Source organism: Enhydra lutris, unplaced genomic scaffold, assembly GCF_002288905.1.
Source record: "Enhydra lutris kenyoni isolate GAN:26980312 unplaced genomic scaffold, ASM228890v2 scaffoldscaffold24, whole genome shotgun sequence".
Taxonomy (NCBI): Eukaryota; Metazoa; Chordata; class Mammalia; order Carnivora; family Mustelidae; genus Enhydra; species Enhydra lutris.
In genome coordinates this window covers 923,007-949,424 of record NW_019154108.1, presented here as the reverse complement: position 1 = coordinate 949,424, position 26,418 = coordinate 923,007, and positions in this window count along the sequence as shown.

Genomic DNA, 26,418 nt, shown 5'->3' with positions numbered 1-26,418 from the left:
CTACCCCTACTCCAGGGCTTGCCAGACTGTTTCCGCGAGGGCCACACGCGGCTCCCAGGCTATCGTCTGCCTCACTGCGCGGCCCCTGAGCATGTCCCGTTTCCGTCTGTCCGCCTTCTACGGTCTCTCCCTGGTCTGACTCTTGCTCCTCTGCGGCCCATCCTTACAGTGGGAAGAACGACCCTTTGAAACAAAAACCAGATTATCGTGCTTTAAAGTCGCGCAGCGGCTTCCTGTGGCTAGAACAAAGCGCTCTCCTGGCTCTAAATCCCGCTACCGCCGTTTCTTAGTTGAGCACCTTGGAAAAGTTACTTAACTGAGTTTTGGGTAATGAACCTGGACAGGGAAGATAGTAATTCTTACTTGAGGGATTTGTTAAGAAAATAAAATGAAAATAAAATAAGAAATAAAATGAAAATAAAATGAAAAAAATGAAATAAAAAAATTTGTTAAGAAAATAAAATGTAAAAAACACCTGGACCCACGCCTAGCTCACAGGAGGAACAGAGAAATTTTGGTTGTCTTTTCTGTAATTTATAGCGGGCAGGATAGCAAATGCCACTTCTGTTCCAGACAGAGAAGAGCCCCAAAGAGACTGTCCTTCACGAACCTGTGAGCTCACGTGGGATGAGGGAGGATGTCAGCCATGGGACCATGGCCGGGGCGGGAGCCTGCAGCTTCCTCAGGGGAAGCCCCCAGGAGGACGTGCCCTTGGAGGGAGAGAGCAAACGGACCCGTTTCTAGGTGTCCCCGCACATGTGGTTTCACACGCAGACTTTCCCCCTCACCGGAACAAGTCGGGAGACCTCCTGCCCCACCTCCTAACCCAGCATTCCCTCGCTCACCCCGTCTGTGGAGCCGGAGGAACTTTCAGCATCCAGGCCTCATTCAGACACAAAGTCTGCGTAGATGCGTGGGACAGGGAAGCGCCAAGCAAGGCACGCACGCCACAAGGGAGCTGCGGGTCGTACCAGCCCTGGTGTTCCGCGTTGGTGCACGGGAATGTCGTCGCCACACTGGAGGCTGCGGCTGGGGGTGAGATTAGCTTCTGGTGCGAGAATGTTCTCTTTGTTTCTCTGCACCCCCTCGTCCAAGAGGAATCTAATTACTCCTGATGAGTTTCTAACCTTACATACTTAGTGGAATTAAAAACAGGGACGTCAGTGTGTGCCGAGTCAGAGGCATCGAACGGACTACATCCTAAAACAGCATTCTCTGGTTCACGGACGGAGTGTGGCTGCCTTAAGGACACCTCATCTGAGTCACGATGGGACAAAAGGTTACAAACTCTGGGCTGGGCTCAGAGGTCCATGACCCATTGTCATTGCCGGTGACGGGTCAGTGGGGCCCGCGCCGCCCTGAGGACGGCATACTGGCTTGGTCGTCCCTACTAGGAATCTGGAGTGTGGCCAAGCAGCAGCCTCTCACCAGGAACCAAGGGATGAGACTGCTGGTGTCGGGTTAGAGACGCGGAGCGTTGGGTCTGAGGAAGCGAACAATGGCCACAGGGCTGGCACCCTGGGTGTCCCGTTTCAGAAATAGTAGGGCCAGCAGGCTGTAGTGAATGTCTTACAGAAATCTCCCCAAAATACCTCACAGGGTTATCTCCTCTCATTATATCTGCACAGAGCTAAGAAAAGAAGGTTGTTGAATGAATCATCCCAAGGAGCTACTTGGGAAGAGAGACCGGAGTAACGGTTTCTGAAGGGTCCAGAGTTTTAACTGCCTTGATGAGAAAAGGAGAAAATGAGAGAAGTGCCTAGGAGAAAGCGTCTTTGCTGCAGTAAGACCCTAAAACTGGGGGTACAAGTCTGCTTTTGGGGGGTTATCTACAAAACAGACAGAACTGGTATCGCACAAAGACCTCTGGGCTCGAGGCTGGCGGCCTCAAAGTCATGACCTTGTCTTCTCCTCTGCTAAGATCAGGGCTGGCCAAGGCCTTCTACTACTTCTCTTAAAGGCACTGACCTCAGCCATTCACCAATCTCTAAACCATATTTCCTCTTAAATCTTTAAACCACTGTTTCCGATATTCTCCCAAGGTGTAAGGACACAGACAAGAAAGAACAAAGAACTTAGTTATTCTCTTCACGTGCTTCAATCAGGCAATAATTCATGCTCGTGAGCCAAAGTTCAAACAATAAAAATAAGTCTCCCTCATCCCCCAGCCTCCCAGTGGTCCATGTTTTTTCTCTGAGAAATCCAGGAAATCTCAGAGTTGTTCACATCATGGGCTCCAGACTCCCCATGACAATCACCCGGACTGTGTTTTAAAAATGCAGATTCCTGGCCCTGAATTAAAGTTCTCAAGTTGGGCCTATGAATTTACATTTCAGCAGGTTCCCCAGATGGTTCTTTTTTAACGTGATATTGGATGCATGACTTACATGCTACTTACGTGTGAGCTCAGACACTCACATATTACATGAGGGTGGGTGTGAAGCAGAATAAGGAGCCCCATAAACCCACTACTGTCTTGAGACCAGAAATTACCAGCACCCTGGTATCTATCTATACTCTCCTTCCCTGTCCCCTTCCGCTGTCTCTCCAGCTAAAGAGGCAGCAGCATCCTGAATGGGGAGTTCAAGATTCCCTGTGTGCGTGTGTGTTACATGTATATAATATTCTTATGATATATATTATTATGTGAGTGGTCCCATACCACATAGCATGTGGGGTACTTCCTGTGTTACGTGTGCGGGTGTGTAATATGCACACACACTGCTTATCTCGGCCGGAGTGACGTGTGCGGGACTCACAAGGGCTCTGCGTAACCCTGGGGCGCAAGCGTGTGGAGTTGCTCTCAGGGTCACTGTGGCACGTACCGGACCACCACTCGCTTACCCATTCTCTGCTAATGGGTTACCGTCCTGGTGTCCAGTTCTTTACTTTCACAACGACACCACCGGCGACATCCTTCCCCGTGTCTCCTCTGCCGTGCGTGCCTAGGACTGCAGTTGCTGAGTCGCAGATGACGAGGCTGGGGCCAGGTGCTTCCCGCAGGGCCGGTCCCAGGGCCCGGCCCTAGGCTCCTGCTGTTTGAGGTCTGCACCACTATCTGCTTTTATCAGACTCCAGGATTTTAATGCATGCGTTTTTTCTAGAGATTTTACTTATTCATTTGAGAGAGAGAGAGCACAAGCAGAGGGAAGGGCAGAGGGAGAGGCAGAAGCAGACTCCCAGTGAGCAGGGAGCCTGATGTGGGGCTCCAACTCAGGACCCCGGGACCACAATCTGAGCCAAAGGCAGATGCTTAACAGACTGAGCCCCCAGGTGCTCTGCAGGCATTTATTTTTGAGGCTCAGAGACACATTCTGGCTCAAAATTTTGGTGAAAAACTTTTTGAAAAAAAAGTTGAATAATTTGCCTTCATTGACTTCACACTTGAAGCCTCAAGGCCGTCCCTCTCTCCTTCTCAGACCCTGCCTCCATCACCCCTTCCTACTGTGGTTCTTCTCTGCCTCCCCCAGTGCTGTGCCATGTGCCCCCCACTTCCCTGACCACTCTCTCCTTTCTCCTGCCTCTCTGACCTTGTTGATCTCCTCCTGCCCTTCCGGGCTGCCTGGGTGGGAATCCTGGCCCTTCTGCTCCCCACTGGGTGCCTACAGACAAATTCCCTGACCTTGCTGGGTCTCTGTTTCCTCAGCTCTCCCTCACCTGCTGCACTGAGCATTTGAGGTCAGGCACCCGGCACAGGCCTGGCACGTGTTAGGTGCTCACTAATGCTAGTGACCCTTGGTGCCTCCACCTCAAGTCTGCTGGGCTCAGAGCTGCGTACAGCGGGTTTCCTGGGGAGCGTCTCCTATGCCAGTGCCCTGCAGGGTTGTTGGAAGCAGAGAGGGCAGAGAAGCTCGCCCCAGGAACAACAACGGTCTTGGCCAGTCCTGCCAGAGCTCTGGAGCTGGACGGCCTTGCAGAGCTCCCCCAGACCGCGGCCAGAGGTCAGGTCCGTCATCCCCCGCATCCACCAGTCCCTGGGTGCCGGTGGCCTGGAGGAGGCACAGGTGGGCAAGGCAGCTCTCTTCTGTTTGGAAGGCAGATGCCAGAGATGGCTCCAGCAGACGGTGCTCAGCGAACCCTCCCGGCTGCAGAGAGACAAGGGCTTGCGTCCTAGAGGGAGCGGGGTCAGCTGTCCACTGCAGTACCCACTACCTTTCTTCTGTATTTTCTTCCGTGGAAGCTACTCATGTTAGTTCTTGCTTTTAAACTGTATTCGACTTTTTTCTCCTCTGTCACAGGTTGCCATACGGTATCGAAAAACCATATGTCATTTTGGGGACAAAAGGAGTATAGTTTATTTGGCATTTTCGGAACTGAAATCAGTTGCATGTTGACAGCTATTATGAAGTTGGTGGTTATTGTACGGAATTAGCGAAAATCTCCCGTGCTATGTGTCTACGCAGCAAGAAAGTGCGCAGGCCTTCCGCAAAGCCGCTCCTTAATGTTAGCCACGCCAGTCTACAGTGTGTCTTCTCATCCAACCCCCCCAGGCACCTCAGCAAAGAAAAGGAAGGACTGCTGGCCGCCCATGTTCTACACCTGGAACATGGTTGAAGTTTACCTACCTCGAAAGACTCTATGGGGGAATGTACAAAAAGAAAGTCCAATAGAGAAGTGACCACATTTGGTACAAGGTGTTAAATCATCAAGCATGTGACAGCCCTGCCTTTGTTGCACATTTATAAAGAAGAACTTAAAAGTCTTGGCAATCCTAAAAAAGTGCTGAAAACCGTCATGACCACCAGCATGGGTGGTGACCGCCGAGGCCCCTCCGTGTCGAGAACTTTCAACAAGGGACTCATGTACTCAGCCTCGTCCATGAAGGGAAAATCTGGATGAACTGTCTTTAAGGAGAGGGCGGTTCAGATTCACGGCAGGTAGCTGCGATACCCGAACGCCGACTGGATACCGGCAGCTTGTAATCCAATTCACCGTGTTTGCTCGCATTTTGCGCTTTCTAAAAGCTGATCAATAAAAATGGACTTTGGGTTTTCGTGTGTGATCACAGGCAATACTGGGACATACTCTGATCCCAGATATGCCCGGCAAACTCTGGCTTTCACTGATCTATACTGTACCGGATGCCTAGCCTGAAAATAGCAGAAGGCAGAGAGTAAGTCCTCCTCCACAAGAAAAGAGCAAGGACCCCCTATGCTTGGAGGGTGGGAAGGGAGCAAGTCAGGTAAGGCTGTAGGTCTTCCAAAGACTTTCCTTCTACAAACCTATGTGTGAATGCTGAAAAACAACAATGGGACTTTTTTCCTTCCTCTGTCCATGTTAACAGGGTTTCTGTACATCACTTTCTCCTGTATTTTTTTCTCTTTTCCCCATTTTCTCTTAAGTAGAGAACAAAAATCAATTCCTTTTTCAACAAAACACAACACGAGGAATTAACAGAGCAGAGTTTTCTACCCAAGAGCCTGGAAGACCCCTTTACCTACCTAAGGAGATTATACTGGCCTCGTGGACCACTGTCCCCACCCTTGCTTCCTGTCACAGTCACACACTTGATTCTCCTCTTTCCTGTTCTTTTTCTTTGCAACTGAACCAGCTCGGCGTTTCTTTGCTAAGTCACTAGAGGATACAACCAAAGAAAATGCAATCCGTGCCACCAAGCTGCTGAAGGAAAGTCTCCCTTCACCGGTGGCAGAGCAGTTGCAGACGTGCCACACACAAGCAGCACAATGACGACCACATTTCCAGAACCTGCTGAATCGTGTTCTGTTCCCTGCGTGATGTCCTTGTGACCACTGGGATCCATTTGTCTCCCTCGACCAGGGCAGAAATCTACCTGGACGACTTGTATCCCACAAGGCTACGCACGCTACCTCACGTGAAACCTGTCCTATGTTCCAACACCAGTTGCCAGCGTGGCTCTCCTGTTCAGCCTCCGTCTCTGCTCTGACAAACACACCTAGGGGACAACTGACAGTGATGGGCAACACTGTCCAGGGACAAGTGACGAGACCCTTCCTAGAATAATTCGTTGTCTCTGCAACACGTGTCTTTCTGTGAAGACTTGGACCATTCTTCTTAAATAAATAAATAAAACTTTAGCCTCACAACTGTCTGCCCATTACCATTTCACAACATAATCATGATAACCGTTCATGGGACAAGCCGGCCCGAGGTGGCCCACTTAGGAAGTGGGGGAACTGAGGTTTGACCTCAGTCACTGACTCTAAAGGCCATGCTTTGCACCACCACATGCTTTCTCTGTTTATTTGCTAATAATCAGTACACGAGAGAATGTAAATGAAGGGCCTTGCACATACAGAGCTCACACGTACTTTTCTGCTCCCCTGAATCGTAGATAGCAAGACTACATGTGAGCCAGATGTCAGAAGAGAGACAGGAAGCCCCAAATGCTTTATGGAGGGTTAGGTGGTCACTGAGATTAGTGCAGGGACACGTGTGTATTGTTGCTTTTCATCCTTAAACCAAGAATGTATTTAACTTAGCTTGATGTCAGAGATTAATTAAGGAATACAATAAGGGAGACAGGTATTCCTAAATATTTGTCCAGTATTACTTGTTCTCAGTGAGTACATAAGGAGCTTTTCTTCAAGGCAGGCTTAGGCCGATCCCCAGCGATGGTAGTGATCATGATTAACTTTATTAAGCACGCATTATGCACCAGCGACTGTCTGAGACATTCTACTTACTGTATCCAATTTAATCTTTAAATAAAACCCTATGAGATCAGTTGTATTATCCCTATTTTACATAAGCAAATGTTGGGACTCTATAAAGGTAAGTGTCTTGGCCAAAATCACAGGAGAAGCAGATAATGAAGGTAGAATCAGAACCAGATGTGCTTGAGTCCAAAACCTTCTTCTGTATATGTTCCTCTCTTACGTACAGCCGTCTCCAGCAGCCCCTGCCGAGTGTGACACGTTAGGCGAGGCCCCAGGGATATCAGACTGAGCGACACTGATCGGACGCTGGCCCTCGCTGATGCTTCAGTCAGGTGCCAAACCCATCTGACACATGTCAGTGTATGCTGAGTGATACAAGAGAGGCATACGGAGTGTTAGGAGAACGTGATTATAAAGAAACATCTAACCCGGTTTAGAGACTCAACGAAAACTATGCTGTGAAAGAAACATTTAATTTGAAGCTTGAAGAATGAGTATAAGACAGCCAAACAAAGGAGAATGAGAGACTGTTGGGGCAAAAGCAACAGCATGATGGGAGGCCTGGAAGCAAAAGTGATATGGCTCGTTGGAGGAACCATGAGTCCAAAAGACCCGGAGCCCAGAACCACTCTATCACAGGCACTGACGGGAAGGAGTTGCTATCAGGGAACCAACGATGAAGAATAAGTAGACAAGGACCAAATCACGACATGCTCGCCAGCCACGTGAGGAAACCGGCCTTTATGCTATGGACATAAGGGTTTATGGGAAGAGCAGTTATGTGCTCAGAGGAAGGGCGAGAGTGGACAGAGGGAGTGATGGTCTGTTTGGATATTGTACAAAATCACAGAAAAAGAGAAGACTTTTTTCTCAAGGGACTTGGACTTTAAGGAAGGCTCTAACAATAGGTAGTATTTCCGGAGAACCTCATGCCGTCCACCCACTTACAGATATTTACTGATGCCTGCTTTGGTTCCTGGCCCTGTTTGGGGCACTGAGGAGGCAACAGTGAGCAAAAATGCACCCAAAAATGCCTATAGTCATGGCACTTCCATTTGAGATTTGAGTACCAGGCACTAAGTACTTGACAGACATTAACTAGTGGAGCCTCCCCCCAGCCTACGATGTGGCCTTCCCAATTATTTAACCTCGCCAAGATGTGGGTGTGGGTGCTCAGAGACTGCCCAAGATCTGCCTGCAGGTCTGTCTGGTTCCAGAGCTGTGGGACAGATGCAAGAGACAGACAAGAACTCACGGAGAAAAACCTAAAGCATGACACCTAGAGGGACTGCGGCAATGGGAGCAACTAGGGGTCCCAGAGACACCGAACCAGCAAGCTTTAATTTTTCAGTCTTGCAAAAGGTGATTTTAAAGTTTTCCATGACTGGGATGATGCCCAAGTAGCTCAGTCGGTTAAGCCTCCAACTCTTGGTTTTGACTCAAGTCATGACCTCAGGATCGTGATCTCAGGGTCATGGGATCAAGCCCCCCTTCTGGTTCTGTGCTCGGTGCAGAGTCTGCTTGTCCCTCTCCCTCTGTTCCCCTCCTTCTTTCTCTCTCTCTCCCTCTCTTTCTCAATATTTTTTTAAAAAAACTTTTAATAATCTTTTGTCTTGTTTTGCAACAAAACCATCACTGCCTTATAGTATTTCTTTCCATCAGTAAATTCCTTCTTCCACTCGGCGGAAGACCACAGACTCAATGGGCTGGCTCCACAGGGTGTGGCACTGATGATTGGGGCGTGGAGGGGGACAGGCGGGCTGGCAGGAGGTCAGCGCCCACAGCTATGCACTGATTTTCCTTCCATCCTGTTCTCCTTTCTCTTCACTGAGGCTTTAATGAAGGAAACTTTGCTTTGCTTTAAAATCAGGAACCAGATTGCCCGTTTGTTCTCCCTGCATCATGAGCCCCTTAGCGATCACCGCCTCTTAGGAAGCAGGATCAGGAAGGCATCTTAGCACCGGCCTCCTGAAGAATGGATTTGGGACACTTCCCTCAAACTCCTAGTGGCAGCGAATGCGGGAATCAGATGACTGTTCCATCCATGAAGAGGCACAACCTGGTCTGGAAGAGGTTCCCCCTCCAATCTTCGGGTCCCTTCCTCCCCCCATCTTTTGCCCAGCTAAGTTGGTGTGGATTCCCTGACTTCATTCAGGCCCTTTGGCCATGCCATGGGGTACCTGTGAGAGGTTTTCAGTATCAGATGGGCAAAAACCACTCCCTGGTTTGTAGCTGAGGAAATGGGGGGACTAAAAGGACAAGCATCTCACCCATCCTAGTCAAAGCCGGTAAGAGTTAATTCTCATTTGTACCTTCACCACCTTACAAACTCCCCAAAGATGTCACTCCCACTGCGGGACAGTCGCACAGGGCTCGCTGTGTCAGGGACAAAACTGTCCCCTAATCTCATCCAAGTTCCCGTCCCCTGACCCGTTCCCTCCCATTCATCGGTCAGCTCTCAGCCCCAGATTTTCCTGAGCCCAGGGGGCAGTTCTCTTCCCACCTTCACTCTCACGAAGAGTCAGATTCCTTTCCTACACAACCCTTGGCCCTCCTGGTGTTTACGCACTTGTTGTGAGATCCTGTCATTAATTCAGTGTCCTTCCTTCACCAAACCATGACAGCAGGAGGGTTTTGCCCTTGGCCCAGTGCTTGATGATAAGAGAAGCTCAAAAATATTTGTCAAATAAATGAATGAAACCAGACTGTCAAAATGGGAGTTTATTTTCCAAAAAAAAAAAAAAAAAGAAAGAAAGAAAGAAAAGGCTTTAATTGGTCATAAGAAATGGACCGAACTCCATGGGTCAGGGATGGAAGAGGCTCTCCCATGAGAGTCTAAGGACAAGAGGTAAGGACTGGCCTTTAATATGATCGGACTTTCTCACATTCCTATGTGTCCCTTACGTTCTCCCATCAGTTCATGGGGACCAGGCTCTCCACTGTTCCACTCTAAGCCAGGAGAGGTAAACCTATTCTGCCAACCTCTGGGAAAAACCAGCGTGATCAGTTAGCTCGTGCATCAGTAGGCAGTTAGCACGGGATCAGGTGTTCAACAGCAATGGAAATCCTGAAAGCGACTGTAGAGAAAGTGTCTACGTAAACACTGCCCCGCTCTCAAGGCGCTCACATACAGCGAGTGGGCTTTAAGTCCCAGTTGGTTAATTTGTAGCTGGTTGGCTACAGAGTGTCCATTCGTCGGGAATACAAACCTGAAACTTTTATTGAGCCTTCCTATCCAGCTGACAAGTGGGTCCCTGGACAGCATCACAGCTTAATCTCTTAGCTTCCTGAATTCTGTGGCTCTTCGAACAGCCTCGGTTTAGCACTTAAGGTTAATGCCATTTTGCATATAAATCTTTTATATCAAATTCAAGAACCATCTCCTCCTCATAAACATCCGTGCTAGCTAGAGCTGTCTTTGCTTTGCCAAACGTCTGACCGTACACGACGAAGCTGCTGCCCACTCGTGGGTCCGTCCACAGGACACGTCTCGGTCCCTGAGAGCTGTGGTGGGCCCCACCGACAAGGTCTGCCCCCAGGCAGATCTTCTATGCACGGGCAGTCCCCTGCCAGTCTTGCCCTCCTTATCAGTCGGACCTCCAGCTTTATGCCGCTACCCACTGACGTCCGTACACCTTTGCCTCAACCCCAGCACCCAAAGCCTATCAGCAGGTTTGGGTTCCTCAACATCATCTTTCTTCCAGAGTCAACACCTCCATACTTTCTGGGGACTGGGCTCTTGAAGGGAACATGCTGGCATCCTTCTTGGGCAGACCGTCCCATATACCATTTTTTCTAATTCTGTCTCTCCTTTTCAGGTGGTACAGGGCCTGTTAAGAATCAGCTGACCAAGCAGAAACCAGCTAAAGAATGAAAGGTCAACAACTTTCTTTCATGCAGAAACTACCAATCTTGACAATTCTGGGGCAGTCTCCATTTACCTTGACTTCAGGGAGGGAAGCCCCTCCCATGGGCTGGAAGGGCAAAGTCTCTCCAGGAACTGGGCATCCCAAGGTGACTCTTCTCCACTCAGTCCTCAGACCCTATTATACTGGCATAGGGAGGAACAGAGGTTGGTAGGAGAGCTGGGACCTGAGCTAGTACCTAGAAAATGATCTGACAGACCCTTGAATTTAGAAGGTCCAGCACTTAGAACCCCCCGCCCCGGCCTTTTTTTCACCTTTGGGCTTTAGCACCAATTCTGGACTACAGAAAAGTTCACTCCATGTCTGGTCACACAGGCCATCAAGGACGATCACATAACACATGTGGCCTTGAGTGAGCCAGGTAACCAGTGGGTCTGTCCATGTCCACGTTTCTCTGTCCCTATATTCATCCTTTCTCCTTTCCCACTTCAGCCAAGAATAACGTTCCCCTTTCCATGGCTAATCCCTCCGCAACCTGACTCCTTCTCCTTCAGTTAGAAGAGAAATCTCCTTCCCCAGGATCCTTGACTTCGCCCCACAGCTACAGCTAACGTAGTCCCTCCATCAGTGAGTTTTCAGGCGGGCCGACCTGCTAAATGAGCCAAGCGAGCTTCTCATATCTCTCTTCACTCTGACCCCAATTCTCACATTGATCACCAACTTCCTAATCCCACGCAACACTCAATCCTTTTCCATTTCATTTCAAATTCTGCTACTATTCAGAAACCCTTCCCTTGAAGGTCCCATGCCCTAACTACCAAATTCATTTTTTTCCCTTCAGTCTATAGGAAACAACTGAGAAAAATGGATCTAAATATAAAGGCTAAATAGGTCAAAGATGGGGCTGAGGTTTACGGTATTTCAAAAACCTCCCAGCTAAGTGGAGATGAGAATGGGAACAAAAGCAGGTCAGGAAGAAACAAGGACAGGTCCTAGGGAGGTGTCTGCCTGACCAGCTGGTGCCAGACTCATGGATATGGCCAACAAATACGAGTGTGCAGGTGGGTCAGATGGGACTGCAGAATGAGAAGGAAAGCATCCTTCTAAGACCTCAGATTCTCTGGTTCCTGTAACTCCTCTGTTTCTGGAGAATATTATAGAGGTCAAAACAGGATGAGATCCCACTACTTTGGTGACTAGTCATCATTCCACATATTTAAAAATCTAAGAACTTTATATCCTTGAATTTTCCCTCTTTAAGGAAAATAGACGCAAGAACTCCTTGACCAGTGTTTCCTAAAGTGTGTGCCATGATATATCCCTATTTAGCAAGACTCCTAAGGGCTGCTGTAATCCCTAGCGCCTAGAAAAGTACCCGGCTCAGGCACTCCAAACTATCTGTCCCATGAATAAAAGAATGAATGTTTCATGCCAACATATATACCTACCAGTGTTGTTGTTTTTTGTTGTTTTATTTTGTTTGGTAAAGTTTGAAAAAAAAAATGGGTTAAATTGGAGGGGGAGACTAACCGTGAGAGACTGTGCACTCTGAAAAACAATCTGAGGTTTTTGGAGGGGAAAGGATGGGGGGATGGGTGAGCCTGGTGGTGGGTACTGTGGAGGACACGTATTGCATGGAGTACTGGGTGTGGTGCATAAACAATGAATTCTGGAACACTGAAAAGAAGTTAAAAAATAAATAAAAATTTAAAAAAACATTTCTTTGCTGTAGAGCAGCTTATGACACATGGCACTTCTCAAATGTTTTCAAACATAACACCATTTCTCCCCACACAGCCTCCCAATGTATACCTTTTGAGAAAACATTCCTAAATATTGCTGGTAGTGCAGTGCCGGGGCCAACACCCTTCCATCTCCAGTTCACCTCCCCTTCTCCCTCTGCAAGTGTTAAGGGGCCGGCCAGTCTCTGGAGATGACCGATTCTTCAGAAGTACACGAAACACAACTACACAAAAGCTAAAGCAGGTGAATTTGAACAGTTGACTAAAGCACTATCAGAACAAGAAGGTTTAAATTAACTGCCAAGTTGAATGAACCAGATCTCCTTGTTTCATTCCAAATGTCTATGTAATAATGCAGCCTTGGACAAGAGCCCACCTACCATTTAGAAAGAAGTACAGCATTTACGTTATTAGCATTTGAAGTTTATGTTTTGGAGTTATTGCAAACTTCACAAGGCTGTTGTGAGAACTGAATTAGATCATACATGTTCTAGCATGTAGAAATCTTCAAAAACCAGATGTTAAGACCAGGCAGATCCAAAGAGGGGAAGATGGCAATAGGGTAAGAGGACTATAGGCTCACCTCCTCACTGAATACAGCTGGATAGCCATCAAATCATCCTGCGTACCCCAGAGACCGATCCAAAGACTGGCAGAACAAACTCCACAACTAAAGGGACAGAAGAGGCCACATGAAGGAGGGTAGGAAGTGCAGACATGCAATTTGGGAGAGAAAAGGTCATGATTGCTGCAGCGGAGAGGGAGCCACAGTGACAGAAAAGGGTGAGAGACTAGCATGCGGGGCTCGCAGGGAAATGAACCCGCATAGCAAGTGGCTAGGAAAGCAAGAGAGGCCAGACTTGATGACTTCTGGCAACCACCAGGGCTTAGAACCTGGAGTTGCAAAGGTCGGCCTGCTCGCGTCTAGGAGGCATTGCAGGGCTCTTGAGGAAAAGGCAGGCAGACAGCCACAGACTCACAGCACGGAGACAGACACCCGCAGAGCCCCCAGAGGGGAGTCTATTTGCCCAACCTGAAGCGTGTCCCAAAGAGGCAGCATTCATGGAGTGACCCCTCTGGGTCTGCAAAGGAACTGGCAGATGTCATTTCCCTTTCCCACTCTTCAGCATAAGCAAAGGGCCGCCCTGCAGGAACCGGCGCCGCTCACCACCTAACTTGCTCACACCAAGCCCTGCCCCGCGCCCCAGTGGAACTGCCCTTCACAGTTACCCCTACGGCAGTCCCAGAGCAGCGGGTTTCCTGTCGCGGAAGACTGGCCCAAGCAGCTGTGCACACTACGTCTCCCAGCTTGTGGTGTTGCAGGGCCTCAGTTCCAGTGGCGGTGGAGACAGGTCGTATATCACAAGCAAACCAGAGCATACCTAGTGAAAACTCACCACACACAGGCCAGGGACCAAACACTGCCCACAACAAGCAAAGAGAGCCCCTGCAGACAGAGGACAATGTGGCCAGGACACAGCAGCAGAGCACGCACCGTACACGCTGGGGACACTTCCAGAAGTTCCAGGCCCTTCAGGACATTGCACAACCTCTTCCTCATAAAACCATTATGTCCAAACCCAGGAGATGTAGCTGACTTTCAAACACACACAAGGAGGCACAAAGATCTAGACAAAATGAAAAGACAGAAATTTGTCACAAATGAAAGAACAAGACAAGGTCACGGTCAGAGATCTAAGTATAAAAGTTACAAATAACATGCCTGATAGAGAATCTAAAATAATGATCATAAGGATGCTCACTTGCCTTGAGAAAAGAGTGGAAGACATGAATGAGTTCCCTTAACACAGAGATAAGAATAACCCAGCAGAGATAAAGGGCTCAACAAACAAAGAAAAACACTTGAAGGATTGAACAAAAGGATTAAAGAGGCCGAGGAGTGAATTAATGACCTAAAAGACAAAGAAATAGAAAGTAATCAAGATGAACAAAACAGAGAAAAAAGAATTATGCAAAGCAAGACTAGACTCAGGGAACTCAATGACTCCATCAAATGTAATAACATTTGCATTTAGGAATCCCAGAAGAATAAGAGAGAGAAAGGGGGACAGAAAATTTATTTTCTATTAAAAGATAATAGCTGAAAAATTCCCTAATCTAGGGAAGGAAACAGATATCCAGATCCAGAAGATACAGAGAACCACCAACAAAATCAACAAGAGTAGATCCACAGCAAGACATAGTGTAAGTAAAATGGTAAAATATAGTGATAGAGAAAAACTTTAAAAGCAACAGGACAAAAAAAAAAAAAAAAAAAAAAGACAATTCCATACAAGAGGAAACCTATAAGGACAGCAGGGAATTTTTCAGCAGAAATTTCCCAAGCTAGAAAGGTGTGGCATGATATATTCAAAATGCTGAAGGAGAAAAATCTGCAGTCAAGAATACTCTATCCATCAAGACTATCATTTCAGAGTAGGAGAGATGGAGAGTTTCCCAGGCAAATAAAAACTGAAGAAGTTCATGACCACTAAACCAACCATGCAAGAAATATTAAAGAGGACTTTGTAGGTGGACAGGAAAGACTAAAAGTGACAGCATAAAGGTTGGGAATACAAAAGCAGTAAATATTTTTGTATAATATCAGTCAAGGAACTCACAACATAAAGGATGTAAAATATGACATTATAATGTTGGTGTGGGGGGGAAGAGGAGTAAAGAAGGGGCTCAAACACAAATGACCATCAACCTAATAGAGTCTGCTATATGCAGAAGAGGTTATATACAAACCTAATGGTAACCATGAATCAAAAACCACTAATAAATATGCAAAGAAAAGAGGGAAATAAATCCAAATAAGGGAAACCAACAAACCACAAAAGACAAAAAAGGATCACAGAAAATCATCAGAAACAACCACAAAACAGGTAATAAAATGGTCATAAGTACATATCTGTCAATAATAACTTTGAATGTAATGGGATAAATGCTCCAATCAAAAGACGCAGGGTGAAAGGATGGATTAAAAACAAGACCCATCTATACTGCCTACAAGAGTTCATTTTAGACCTAAAGACACCTGCAGACTGAAAGTAAGGGAATGTCATGCAAATGGACTTCAAAAGAAAGCTGGAGTAGCAATCCTTATATCAGACAAACCAGACTTTAAAACAAAGACCGTAAGAAGAGACAAAGAAGGACACTACATAATATCAAAGGGACAATCCAACAAGAAGATAGAACAATTGTAAATAAGTACGCACCGAATATGAGAGCACCCAAATACATAAAACAGTTAATAACAAACATAAAGGAACTAATTGACAATAGTACAATAATAGTACAGGACTCTGATTCCCCACAGACATGGAAAGACAGACCATTTAACAGAAAATCAACAAGGAAACAATGGCCTTGGGTGACACAGTGGACCAGATGGACTTCACAGATGTATTCAGAACATTCCATCCCAAAACAGCAGAACACACATTCTTCTCAAGTGCACATGAAACATTCCCCAGAAGAGACCACGTTACCCCACAAAATAAGCCTCAACAGATTCAAGATCGAAATTCCACTGTGCTTATTTTCTCATCACTGCGCTATGAACTAGAAGTCAGCCAAAAGAAAAAATGAAGGTTAACTAACATGTTACTAAACACTGAATGAATTGACCAGGAAATAAAAGAAGAAATAAAAATTACATGGGAACAAACAAAAATGAAAACACTATGGTCCAAAAGTTTTGGGTTGCTGCAGAAGTGATTCTAAGAGGGAAATCTATAACAATCCAAGTCTACCTCAAGATGCAAGAAAAATTTCAAACAACTTAACCTTACACCGAAGTGAGCTAGAAAAAGGACAATAAACAAAACTTAAACCAGTAGAAGGAAGGAAATAATAAAGATTACAGCAGAAATGAATCATACAAAAATTAATTAATTAATTAATTAATTAAAATAAAAATAAAATAGATCAATGAAACCAGGAGCTGGTTCTTTGAAAAAAATCAATAAAATTGATAAGCCTGTAGCCAGACTTGTCAAGAAAAAAAGAGAAAGGACTCAAATAAGTAAAATACTAATTGAAGAGGAGAAATAACAACCAACACCACAAAAACACAAACAATTAGAAAATACTGTGAAAACAATACGCCAACAAATTTGACAACATAGCAGAAATAGGTAAATTTCCTACAGCCATATATAAAAACAACCAGAACTGAAAGAAGAAGAAATAGAAAATTTGAGCAGACTAATAACCAGCAAAGAAATTTAATCAGTAACCAAAAAATTCCCAACAAACAAAAGTCCAGGGCCACATGGCTTCACGGGCAAATTCTACCAAACATCTAAAGAAAAATTAATACCTATTCTTCTCAAACTATTCCAAGACATAAAAAAGGAAAGAAATCTTCCTAATTCATCCTATGAGGCCAGCATTATCCTGACACCAAAACCAGATAAAGACATCACTAAAAAAGAGATCTTCAGGCCAATATTCCTGATGAACACAGATGCAAAAATCCTCAACAAAACACGAGCAAACTGAATTAAACAGTACATGAAAAGATCATTCATCACAACCCAGTGGGATTTATTCTGGGTTGCAAGGGTGGTTCAATATTTGCCAATCAAACAATATGACACATCACATCAATAAGAGAAAGGATAAGAACCGTATGATCACTTCAATAGACACAGAAAAAGCATTTCACAAAGTATGACATCGATTCATGATAAGAACCCCAACAAAGTAGGTGTAGAGGGAACATACCTCAACCTAATAGCAGCCATTTGTAAAAAACCCAGAGCTAACATCATCCTCCATGGGGAAAAACTAAGGTCCTTTCCCCTAAGACAGGAACAAGACAAGGATGTCTGCTCTCACTGCTTTTATTCAACACAGTACTAGAAGTCCTAGCCACAGCAATCAGATAACAAAAAGAAACAAGAGGCACCCAAATCAGCAAGGAAGAAGTAAAATTTTCAGATGACATAATACTATACATAGAAAACCCAGAAAGACTCCACCAAAAAACTGCTAGAACGGATAAAAAAATTCAGTAAAGTCACAGGATACAAAATCAATCTACAGAAATCTGTTGTATTTCTCTACACCAATAAAGAAGCAGCAGAAAGAGAAATTAAGAAAACAGTCATATTTTCAATTGCATCAGAAATAATAAGATACCTAGGAATAAACTGAAGACGTAAAAGACGTCTACTCTGAAAACTATAAAACACTCGTGAAAGAAATGGAAGAAGACACAAAGAAACGGAAAGACATCCCATGATCGTGGATTGGAAGAACAAATATTGTTAAAATTTCTATATACCCAAAGCAATCTACAGATTTAATGCAATCCTATCAAAATACCAACAGCATTTCTTCTCACAGAACTAGAACAAACAATCCTAAACTGTGTATGGAATGACAAAAGACCTTGCATAGCCAAAGCAATCTTGAAAAAGAAAAGCAAAGCTGGAAGCTCACCATTCAGACTTCAAGTTACATTACAAAGCTGTAGGACTCAAAAAAGGATGGTACTGGAGCAAATATAGGCACACAGATCAAGGGAAACAGAAGAGAAAATCCAGAAATAAGCCCACAACTGTATGGTTAATTAGTTGGGACAAAGCAGGAAAGAATATGCAACGGGAAAAAGAGAGTCTCTTCAACAAATTGTGTTGGGAAAACTGGACAGTAGCATGAAAAAGTAGGAAACTGGACCACTTCCTCACACCACATGCGTAATTCAAAATAGATTAAAGACCTAAATGTGAGACTTGAAAACATAAAAATTTTAGAAAAGAGCACAGGCAATCATTTCTCTGACATCAGCTATAATCACGCTTTTCTAGACAGGTTCCCTGAGGTAAAGGAAACAAAAGCAAAAATAACTACTGGGACTACATCAGAATTAAAAAGTTTGGCACAGTGAAGGACAAAATCAATAAAACTAAAAGGCAACCTGCAGAATTGGAGAAGATATTTGCGAATGACATATATCTCATAAGGGGTTAATACCCAAAATATGTAAAGAATTCATCAAATTCAATACCCAAAATACTAATAATCCAATTAAAAAGACGGGCAGAAGACATGAACAGACATTTCTCCAAAGGAGACACCCATGTGGCCAACAGACACGTGACAAGATGTTCATCCTCACTTACTATCAGGGAGATACAGACCAAAACAACGAGATACCCTCCCACCTGTCAGAATCACTGAAATCAACAACACAAGAAACAAGTATTGGCAAGGATGGGGAGAAAGAGGAACACTCTTGCACTGTTGGTGGGATGCAAACTCTTGCACTGTTGGTGGGAATGCAAACTTGTGCAGCCACTGTGGAAAACAGTGTGGATATTCCTCAAAAAGTTAGAAATAGAGCTGCCTATGATCCAGCAATCCTACTAGATATTTACTGAAAGAATACAAAAAACACTAATTCAAAGAGATGCATGTCCCCCAGTGTTCACAGCAGCATTATTTACAATAGCCAAGATACGGAAACAGCCCAAGCGTCCAGCGTTTGATGAATGGATAAAGAAGATGTGGGGAGTGTGTGTGCATGTGTGTGTGTATACACATTATATACATGTATATATAATATATAATATATATAAATACATAAAATATAATATATATAAATATATAAAATTATAATAGTATATATAATATATTATAATATATTTATATATATATATATATAAAACGGAATAATACTCAGGCATAAAAAAGAATGAAACCTTGCCATTTGTAAGGACACAGTTGGAGCTAGAGAGTATCATGCTAAGCAAAATAAATCAGTCAGAGAAGGACAAATATCATATGACATCACATTTCAGTATGTGGAATTTAAGAAGCAAAACAAATGAACAAAGGGGGAAAAAAAGTTAAAGAGAGAGACAAACCCAGAAACAGACTCTAATGATAGAGAACAAACTGATGGGTACCAGAGGGGAGGGGGAGGGGGAAAGAGGTGATGGAGATTAAGGAGTGTACTTATTGTGCTGAGCACTGGGTGATATATGGAAATGTTGAATTACTATATCATACACCTGACATTAATATAATACTGTATGTTAACTAACTCAAATTAAAATAAAAACTTTTTAAAAAGCCAGTAGATCCAAAGGGCACAATGTGGAGATCATAAAGAATGTGAAAGAAGAGTTGAAAAATACAGTGAATTATGAAAAATTATATATCACTGTTTGACAAGACTGGATTCCATTGATAGGAGAAATCATGCTTCAATGAAGGTCAAAGAAATTTCAATAAACCATTAGTCAGCCAACTCTCAACATGACAGAACACTTAGTTTTTCTTTGTCAAAAGTTAGAGATGGAACACTTAATTTATTTTAAATGTTGGTTAGAAAGGCCCATATAAAATAGTTATTAATTACAACTTTTGTTTGAAAATGTTTTTCATCATAAATGTTATTACCTTTATTTTTTTTTCAGTCCCATTACTTTAATCAGAAGACCCAGGCATTTGAGGCAAATGTTTTATGTCCTTCAAAGCTTACTAAAGTTGGCTCATTAACCAAAAAATATTTAATTGATGAAACAAATACTTATTTTGAGCACTTGTTATAGACAAGACAATGTGTTAGTTATTCTGAGGATATAGGATGGGTCTGATATGGGATTATATAACTCCTTCTGGGTCTTATAAACAAGAGGAACAGAAAAAGTCTGCACAAATAGACTATTTCAAAGTAGAAATTTATATATGTCATAACTAATGTGCTGACAAAAAGTTACTAGAACTCTGAATCGAAAACATTTCATTGTATTTTAAGTTTTAATTTATATTTCAGATTTCTCTTGAGGGAAGGGAAGGTTTTATCTATTTATAGAACTATAGGAACAGACATGTAATAGGATTCAACAAATATTTACTAAAGGAATGAAATGAATGAATGAGTGAAACAGGATTCTGGTGTGTTTTCTTCTCATGCAATCCTATTACAGAATCATCCTTTATTTGTATATTTCCTATGAAATAAATGAATATTTGCTTGAGGCAAAAGGCCATGCCATGACTCATTTTATATTCTTTATAGAACCTAGTTGGTATAGTTAATGCACAATAGAATTTTCTGAATAAAATGAGTTAATTAATCAATTACAAAGCATACTTTAACAATGCACAACAAATGAACAACTCTAGTGCATTTGTCAAAACTCATCGAATTCTATGCAAAAAAGTATATATTTTAAGGTATATTAATTTACTTCAATAAACTTAAAAAAAATACCAAAACCTCTAAGAAGTTTAAATAATAAGAAAATTCATTATATCACAAAGCAAGAACTCTACAGGTTGAGTGGTTGTGATTTCAGTTGATTTAATTGCTCAGCAACAGCAGTAAGGATCCAGGTTCTTTCCCTCTGTTCCACCATTTTGGGTGGTTCATTTTGTCCTCAGGGCACTTCCTCTCCTGGTTAGAAAATTCTACAGTAGTTCCTCCTATGACATCATCCAAACACTAAAATATCCAGAGGAAGAGAAAACCATCTTCTCTGTGTATCTTTTAAAAAAACAAGGTAACTTTTCTTAGCAGCCCCCACAGACTTCTCATGTTTTGGTGGCTGGGTTTGTCTTTGGTCTGTGTCCAAACCAAAGATTCCTGGAGGACAGAACTACTTCGACTGGCTTATAAGAGTCTGAACCCCGCCACCCTCCATCCCAGAGAGGCTCTGGGAGGCTTCCCTAGACAAGTGGCTCCCCCAAAAGTTTGTACATAACAAAATCGAGTCTGTTGGGAAGTGAGGGTGGAGAGAAAGATGCTAAGTCAGCAACCAACGGTTCAGCACGGGCTATACAGAAGGCTTCCTAAGTCCTGAAAAAGTGAATTTCCATTCAGAGTAAGACTAGAATCTCAGATTCCAAGACAAAGTCTCAGCAGAACGTGAACCCAAGTAAAGTGAGTTTTTTCCTTGCTCCCCTTCCCTTCCATCACAAACGACCCTCTCTCCCCCTCTAGATGTCCTGCCCTTAGCTAGCTGCCAGTTACCAGCGTCCCCCAAGACGCTTCAGACCCTACTCCTAGAGACAGGCCTCGCCTACACTCTAAAGCCACTATTTCTCCATCAAAAGTTACCTAGACTCCCACCTATTTTTTAGGGTCTTATCGTCAGCAATCTTACCACTTGTTCTCCACCCCCTCCCCATTCCTTTTAAACAGTTTTCAGGAATCCCAGACACATTTCCTCACCAAAGAAAGGCAGTTTTGCAAGCTCCTTGAAGTAAAAATGGCCTCAATTCAAAAATAAATCTCATCTCTGAGTTTAGTGTGTGAGTCTGAGGCAGGCTGGAGAGGAAAATCAGGGAAGAAAATGTTGCCTCGAGGCCAGCTGGCATGTACACACCACGTCCTCCATCACTGTCTTTCTCCTTCCTGGGCTCTGCAGGGTCTGCTCTTCTTGAACTAAAAGTGGGCGACATATCACATCAAATGTGTGACATTTGTGACAGCTGGAAAGCTGTGGGGACAGGTAAGGAAAGATGAGAGATGCAGAACAGTCTCAGGACGGTCAACGCGAGGCTGCAGCTGCTGGGTGGCTCGGCTCTGCTACAGGACGCCATGTGACAGCAGCACATGCTGGGACGGTACCATTTTGTTCTTCTCCCGGCTTCCTGCCCCCTCATGTAAGAGCACCCAGTCACGGGCACCATCTCCAGCCTTCCTACACCAGAAACCTTTTCCTGGCCTTCCTTAACCTTTGCTAATAGTCTCAAATATCTGGCAGTAAAATGTTTTTCAAAATTAAAAAAGGAACTCCGAACATTCCCAAGTGGGAAGTGGAACTGAAAAACATCCAATGTCTCCTTCCAACTCTAAGACACCATTGTCCTTGCCGTCAGATTACAAGCTGTTCATGCAGCAGGCTCTGGCCTTAGCTCACGTATGACCTGTAAAAACTTGAGCACCTCTGTCACTAGACAGAAAGCAACCACTGCATCTAGGACAAAGGGGAGAAGACATGTGTGTGTCACTCTGGAAATCTCCAGAGAGCCCAGGACTAGTGATGCCCCACTGCTTATTCTAAGGGAAAGTTCAGCAAGGTCATGCGCGCACACACGCGCGTACACACACACACAGCCTCCCACACATGGGTGTCTCAGGAAGAAAGCAAGGACAAGCATGTGAGAGAAAAGAGAAGAGAGTGCTCTCTGTGTTGTGTGTACTGTGTTGCACTTAGAGAAAACACAAGCAGCCAGAGCTGAATTTCTTATTCTAGAAACCTCTTTCATCACATCAGAAAACTGTTAAGAGTTGAGCAGCTGACAGATTACACTAGAGCCATCTCGCTCTCACGACCACAGCCTCACATCCTGCCCCAGCCTGCTGGAAGGTTAGGGTGAGTCACGCCCAGTGAAACTCAGCTAATTACCACTGCATGATGGTAAAAGAAAGCAAAACCCTCAAAAGAGATTTATGTTTAATAATAATTTATATCTAAATTATTTGTCTACATTTCACCCAAGTTTCCACTAAAAATAACAAGAGATCTTCCTTATTGAACACAGGTTGAATGTTGCCCTTGGTTGGTTTTATTAACCAAACTTCCAAGGACTTAATATTGGTGGCCTCCTGTCTTCCTTGGAAAGCTGTCAGCGGACAGTGCGACAGGCTATAGATCTAAACTCAACGGGTCACTTGTTTTGCATATTCCCGGGGCATTTATGAAAAATCTCTAAAGGACGGTGCAAAATTTTATTTTAATTCACCCACATTAAATAACAGTTTTTCCACACAGTGTTTGTGAGGAGGAAATATGAGGACACCATATAAAATAACAATAAATGGGTGTCATTCTTGCAGAAGAGCAAAGATCCTTGTATAGGTATTACCTATAAAATGTCTAAGAGACAAGTTTTACAATGCTTCCAGATAATAAATTCTTCTTTAAAAAAGACTTATTTATGTATTTATTTTAGCAGGAAAGAGTCCACAAGCAGGGAAAGGGCAGAAGGAGAGCAGGGGGAGCAGATTCCCTGCTGAGCATGAAGCCTAACGAGGGGCTCAATCCCAGGGCCCCAAGATCATGGCCAGAGCTAAAACCATGAGTCAGACCCTTAACCAACTGAGCCTCCCAGGTGTCCCCAGATAATAAATTCTCTACTGAAGTAAGCAATTGCAGGGAACTGTGCTTACTTCCCTTCACTACTGCTGACTAGTTGGAAGAGGGGAGGCAGGAGAGGGACACTAAAGGTCAAGGGGGCAAGACCAAAGCAGCATTGGATTTCTTCCCTCCAGTAAGGAGTGTCATAGCGAAAGGAGCACGACCTTGGCTGGGCTTTACAGACTTGGAATCAAATATTCACACGGGCACTTTCTAGCTGTTTGGGGAAATTAACCTCCCTGCGCCCTCCGGTGTTATTGTGAAATGTAGTGGAGATAACGTGTGTAAAGTATCTTAAACTGCGTTTTGGATAGTCCGTATTATTCCACATCAATACTATTAAAGCATCAAAGAGGAACCCAAGTATGTACTGGCGTCCTTCTAGGTGTCATCAAAGAGCCATTAGGATATTTGTATCTCTCGTAATCTGGTTACGATTTGAGTCAGTGATTTATGAGGGGCAAACGTTCCCTATCACATTACCTTTCCTGTGCGTCATCTGACTTCCAAAAATAGGGACAGTGCATCTTTTAGCAGAAATAGATGTCTGAAATAGCTGTTAAACCTTCTGAGTGTCAAAGTCATAAGTACGAGGTAAATTAACCTGAAATAGAGTTGTAGCAGAAAAGAGTCAAGTGACTGTCCTCAGCAGCGGCGATGGCGCTGACAATCAGAATTCTTTCTGGCTCCACGGGAGTCAGTTGGGTCGGGAGACAAGCAACAGATGGCCCACCCCAAGAAGCCCGAGATTGTCACACAGCCTTTCCATCTACCAGCCGGGTGGCTAGAAACAGATCTTTTCTCTTGGAAGCTTAACTACCTTGTGTGTAAAATAGGAATTATATTTTTACTACCTGTCAAGGATTGTTGTAAAAACCAAAGAGCTACTGTATCTGGAAGTCCTTCACTGATCTTGTTTCCCAACTCGGGGATCAATCCACCCTACAGAGCAGTGTCCGAGCCAGAATCCAGCAGCTTCTCTCGACTCTTGTCTCTCTCTCCCACCACATTCCACCTCCAACCCACCTGCAAGGTCCATTCACCTCTACTCCCTAAACATAAGCCACGTCTGTCCACTCCTTTCTATCTCTAGTGGTACCACCCCCAGGAAGACGCCAGCATCTCTCACCCAGCTACCACCACAACCTCCTAACTGAACTTCCTTTGTCCTTTAACCTCACGAAAGAATATTGTCCAAACGGCATTCAGAATGAGCTTTTTAAACTATAAATCAAGGGACAACCAAACGCTACATACTTCCTTCTGGAAATATTCAACAACTTTGTAAAACACTCTTGACAAGTAAGTTCAACTTCAACACCCCTGCCCACTTCCGTAGTGTCCAGCTCCTTACCACCCCCTTACTGGGCTCCAGCCTTCTCAGCCAGACCTAAGCCCACTAGGATTTTCTTCTTTTTCCTTCTGAAAGTTTTACAGGTTTAACTCCTATACTTAGCCTATGATTCTCCATATCAAACTTATTTTTATATCTGATATAAGGTAAGATTTGAATCTTTTTGTTGCATATGGATATTAATTATTTTCACACCACTTATTCTAAGATTATCCTCTTCCCACTGAATTCCTTTGCCAAAATAAATATCAAAAATAAATTGACCATATATACATGGGTCTATTCCTCGGATCTATTGTATTCTCCTTGTGCTCTGTCCTTTTCTGTATATATGCTGACACCAACTTGTCTTGATTATTGCGCCTTTATAAGTAAGTCTTGAAATCTGATAATGTTAAGTCTTTAAACTTTAAACTTTATTCTTTTTCAAAACTGGACCACTTTCTGGTACCACACACAAAAGTAAATTCAAAATAGATTAAAGACCTAAAAGTGAGACCTGAAGCCATAAAAATCCTACAAGAGAACACAGGCAGTAACCTCTTTGCATGAACTTTGGCAACTTTTTTCTAGTTATGTCTCCTGAGGTAACGGAAAAAAAGGCAAAAATAATCTTGGGACTACATCAAAATAAAAAGTTTCTGTATAGAAAAGGGAACAATCAACAAAACAAAGCTATCTTGTGGAGTGGGAGAAGATATTTGCAAATGACATATCTGATAAAGGGTTAGTATTCAAATACATAAAGAACTTATACAACTCAACACCAAAAAGACACTATAACCCAATAAAAAATGGGCAGATGATATGAATAGATATTTCTCCAAAGACAACCAGATGGCCAACACATGAAAAGATACTCATCATCGCGCATCATCAGGGAAATGCCAGTCAGAACTATAATGAGATATTACCCTACACCTGTCAGCAAAATGGCTAAAATCAACAAAACAAGAAACAACAGGTGTTGGTGAGGATGTAGGGAAAAAGGAACCCTCTTACACTGTTGGTGGGAATGCAAATTCGTGTAGCCACTGTGGAAAATAGTATGGACATTCCTCAAGAAGTGTGAAATAGAACTATCTTATGAGCTAGCAATTCTGCTACTGGATATTTACTGAAAGAATACAAAAACACTAATTTGAAGATTTATACGCACCCCTATGCTCATAGCATTGTTATTTATATAATTGCCAAGATTTGGAAGCAGCCCAAGTGTCCATTGACTGATGAATGGATTAAAAGGTGTATAATTTATATACATATATATATAAAATATGTATATTTGTGTTATTATATATTTATATATCTAATTTTTGAATTCATTTACATATAATAAATATAACATATAAATATATATGTATATCTGAATATAATATATATAAAAACAAAAACAAATATATGTGTAATATATTATCCAGCCATAAAAACAAATGTAATCTTGCTATTTGCAAGAACACGGATGGAACTAGAGAGTGTAATGCTAAGCAAAGTTAGTCAGAGAAAGACAAATACCATATTATTTCACTGATATGGGGAATGTAAGAAGCAAAACAAATAAGCAAAAGGTAAAAAGAGAGAGAGACAAATCAGGAAATAGACTCCACATTGTAGAGAACAAACTGATGGTTCCCAGAGGGCAGGTGGGTGGGGGATGGGTGAGACAGATGTTGGAAATCCAGGAGCGCCCCTGCTGCGATGAGCACT